Raw genomic sequence first — 4,554 nt, 5'->3', positions numbered from 1 at the left:
CTGCGGCACTTTTAGGTATGGCATTAATCAGTTGACGAATATTGAGGAATTTCTTACCATGTCTGACGCAACAATGCTAAAAGTTCAGGTTTAGAAGATCCATTTCTTTTTGCGAAGGTTCCGGTCTAATATGCACCATACGTTTTCGATCGGATTCATATCCAGCGACTGATTTGACCACGTGTGTGTGTGCAGTCAGCACCAACCCTATTCAGGGTTTAACCGGCTTCCTCCGAAGGAGGAAGTTTCATAGGAGTATGAAATTCACAAGCGATCCCCAGTCGCATGCGTATTCCCGTTAGGGGAGATGACGACGTTAGGTTTTTGCAACTTTTTGCAGGGAGGTGTCGATGTCCTCCTACATACAGCACCTGGACTTCCCAAATTGGTCATCCATTTTAGTAATGACCAGGCTCAACGTTGCTTAACTTCGGTGATCTAACGGGAACCGGTGTGTCAACGTGATTATGCCGTATATGATTTGACTATGGAACTTTATTAATCCCTTTTTGGCTCAACCAATGTTGTGTCGCTCTAGCAGAGTAACAAGGAGCTCTCATCTTCCATAAATAGGGAGTTGACTTGGTTCATTTTATCACTTGAGAATATTGGTAGGAGTCCTTCATGTTGGCTGCAGTCTTTTTAAGTATAACTCTTGCCAAGGGATCCTCTATACCCATACCCGTACACTGTGGGGAAATAATGCAAATCATGACTCATAAGAAAAAAATGACATTGGTCCAAAATTCATAAGTCTCTCCACCATCTAATGAGCCAAATCTTTTTTGCACTTGATATTGGCATAATGAAGAAGAGGCTTCCTTCTCACAGCTTTACCATAGTAGCTCAGCCTGTAAAGATACCTGACAACTGTTCTGGACTGATACCAGCTTGTGTTGTAATGTCACAGGCTTTGCATCGAGGATTCTCTTCACCATTAATTTTTACAAGACGCAAGGTTCTTTAAGAAGACCCGGGGGATCTGTATGAGGTTTTTGCACTCTTTGTCCTCTCTTGTGAATTTTACGATCACTTTGTTAACAGTATATATATATATATATATATATATATATATATATATATATATATATAACTACTTCATTTACTCACATAAATTTAATATACGAAAGTATAGATTTATGCGTAAACTTTAAGTATTTACTTCAAAAGTGCTCAATACGTAGGTAGAGCTAGTTAGTAATTTATAAAATATATATGGCGACTAAGCTACACTGAATATTCTGCGTTTCATCCACTGTAAGATTCGTCAGGCTTATGCGCGAATTTTGTGGTTGCTTCTTGTTTTTATATATGTTGAGAATTTCTAGTTAGCCAATCAGCTTTCTAGTATCCACCGCGCCCCCTCCTATCAGCCAATTGGCATGCATTTTATCGAACAAAGGATCTGTTTTAGAACTAGGTTAGTGGTTTAAGGTAGATCTTTTCCCTCCTTTTTTATATATATGAATATACCTATGTGTACACACACACATGCACACACATATACATATATATATATATATATATATACATATATGTGTGATCGTTTATGTATATTCATGTATATTTAATTTATTTATTTGTTTGTTTTCTATTGTTATTGTTAGTTTTAAAGCTATTTTTATCGCTATCCTCACGAGAATGAAAGTCGTAAAATACTGTGTAGCTAATTGCCATATATATTTATAAAAACTGACTGCTATATATATATATATATATATATATATATATATATATATATGTCTCTGTGTTTCACTAAATATACCAATCTTATATGTTAGAAACCATTAGAGTTAATTAACAAATAATTACTAAATTTTCACAAAGTGTGAACCAAGTATCTATATATAAATAGTTTTACAGTATTTTCATAATTACGAGTTGTTTCACTATTACAGTTATTATAAGATCACAATTTAATAAGTTCTGTTTATTAGAGCGTCCATTTATTATCAAAGTTTAAGTCAATATATTAAAATCATATTCAATACATCATCTACATTTACTAGAATTCGAATTTATTATATTACGCTTTATAAAATTATATAAATGAATGAATTCTCCTCATCAACATGTTAAAATTTTCTCAGACGTCCAAAATCATAAAATCAAGATCATAAAATGGAAAAGAATATTTTCAAACTATACCAACAGAGCAAACAAATACTTCGAAATTAATTTTATTAAAAAAAAGAACTGACAAGGAAATCCATGCAAGCATTGTAACAAAAAGATACGATAATAGTCACACATGCCGATACTCTAACGGTATCTGACCGGGAGATTTTTACTCTAATTTTTTAAATAGAATTTTGACAATTAAATTTAATCAGTAAGTGTGTCTCAATGCTGAAATATCAACGAACCAAAATTGATTCTTTATCGAATTAATTAAAGAGTTGTAAAGTCGTGTTAAGCTCACCTTCAAAGAACACTATTTATATTTGGCAGACCAACCATTTAAACTCTTGTGAGAACACAACCCATGTGGTTGATAGTATATCTAAAATTGGCAGCTTCCTCTACAGGTATATGAAATTGTGGCTTTGCGACTAAAAAGGATGATTAAACTTCTCTAGTGATGGTTGTTACATCTAATATTTATAAAACATGTACATGATCATTGTACTGAGAATAATTTATTTAATTAACTTAATTGTAATAAATTTGTAATTAATTTATGTTAAAGTGATCTGGTTTTATAACATTATTAATAAACGTTCAATTCCTCATACATAACATTATTAATAACATAAGTATTTGATAATATTTTTAAAGCAATAATTATTTTCGCTTCGAAAGATTAAATGCTTCCAAGCTTTTAACTTATAAAGTTAAAAAAAAAACTCTTTCTTTTTCAATTTTTAACAAATGATTAATATTGTTGATTTGCTTATAAAGTTAAAAAAAAAACTCTTTCTTTTTCAATTTTTAACAAATGATTAATATTGTTGATTTGCTTATAAAGTTTAAAAAAAAACTCTTTCTTTTTCAATTTTTAACAAATGATTAATATTGTTGAACAGCTTATAAAGTTAAAAAAATAACTCTTTCTTTTTCAATTTTTAACAAATGATTAATATTGTTGATTTGCTTATAAAGTTAAAAAAAAAACTCTTTCTTTTTCAATTTTTAACAAATGATTAATATTGTTGATTTGCTTATAAAGTTAAAAAAAAACTCTTTCTTTTTCAATTTTTAACAAATGATTAATATTGTTGATTTGCTTATAAAGTTAAAAAAAAAACTCTTTCTTTTTCAATTTTTAACAAATGATTAATATTGTTGAACAGCTTATAAAGTTAAAAAAATAACTCTTTCTTTTTCAATTTTTAACAAATGATTAATATTGTTGATTTGCTTATAAAGTTAAAAAAAACTCTTTCTTTTTCAATTTTTAACAAATGATTAATATTGTTGAACAGCTTATAAAGTTAAAAAAAAAACTCTTTCTTTTTCAATTTTTAACAAATGATTAATATTGTTGAACAGCTTATAAAGTTAAAAAAAACTCTTTCTTTTTCAATTTTTAACAAATGATTAATATTGTTGAACAGCTTATAAAGTTAAAAAAAAACTCTTTCTTTTTCAATTTTTAACAAATGATTAATATTGTTGAACAGCTTATAAAGTTAAAAAAAAACTCTTTCTTTTTCAATTTTTAACAAATGATTAATATTGTTGAACAGCTTATAAAGTTAAAAAAAAACTCTTTCTTTTTCAATTTTTAACAAATGATTAATATTGTTGAACAGCTTATAAAGTTAAAAAAAAAACTCTTTCTTTTTCAATTTTTAACAAATGATTAATATTGTTGATTTGCTTATAAAGTTAAAAAAAAACTCTTTCTTTTTCAATTTTTTACAAATGATTAATATTGTTGATTTGCTTATAAAGTTAAAAAAAAACTCTTTCTTTTTCAATTTTTAACAAATGATTAATATTGTTGATTTGCTTATAAAGTTAAAAAAAAAACTCTTTCTTTTTCAATTTTTAACAAATGATTAATATTGTTGAACAGCTTATAAAGTTAAAAAAAATAACTCTTTCTTTTTCAATTTTTAACAAATGATTAATATTGTTGATTTGCTTATAAAGTTAAAAAAAAACTCTTTCTTTTTCAATTTTTAACAAATGATTTATATTGTTGATTTGCTTATAAAGTTAAAAAAAAAACTCTTTCTTTTTCAATTTTTAACAAATGATTAATATTGTTGAACAGCTTATAAAGTTAAAAAAAATAACTCTTTCTTTTTCAATTTTTAACAAATGATTAATATTGTTGATTTGCTTATAAAGTTAAAAAAAAAACTCTTTCTTTTTCAATTTTTAACAAATGATTAATATTGTTGATTTGCTTATAAAGTTAAAAAAAAAACTCTTTCTTTTTCAATTTTTAACAAATGATTAATATTGTTGAACAGCTTATAAAGTTAAAAAAATAACTCTTTCTTTTTCAATTTTTAACAAATGATTAATATTGTTGATTTGCTTATAAAGTTAAAAAAAAACTCTTTCTTTTTCAATTTTTTACAAATGATTAATATTGTTGAT

General features: G+C 26.5%; 1 pseudogene; it reads right to left on the bottom strand.

The window, feature by feature from the left end:
• Nucleotides 1-359: 359 nt before the first annotated feature.
• On the bottom strand, nt 360-478 carry LOC145241860 (5S ribosomal RNA; annotated as a pseudogene).
• Nucleotides 479-4,554: the final 4,076 nt, after the last annotated feature.

Source organism: Euprymna scolopes, chromosome 2 (genome assembly GCF_053919585.1).
Source record: "Euprymna scolopes isolate OS-2025 chromosome 2, ASM5391958v1, whole genome shotgun sequence".
NCBI lineage: Eukaryota > Metazoa > Mollusca > Cephalopoda > Sepiida > Sepiolidae > Euprymna > Euprymna scolopes.
Note: the sequence above shows the minus strand (reverse complement) of the source record. Positions and strands in the feature narration are given on the sequence as shown.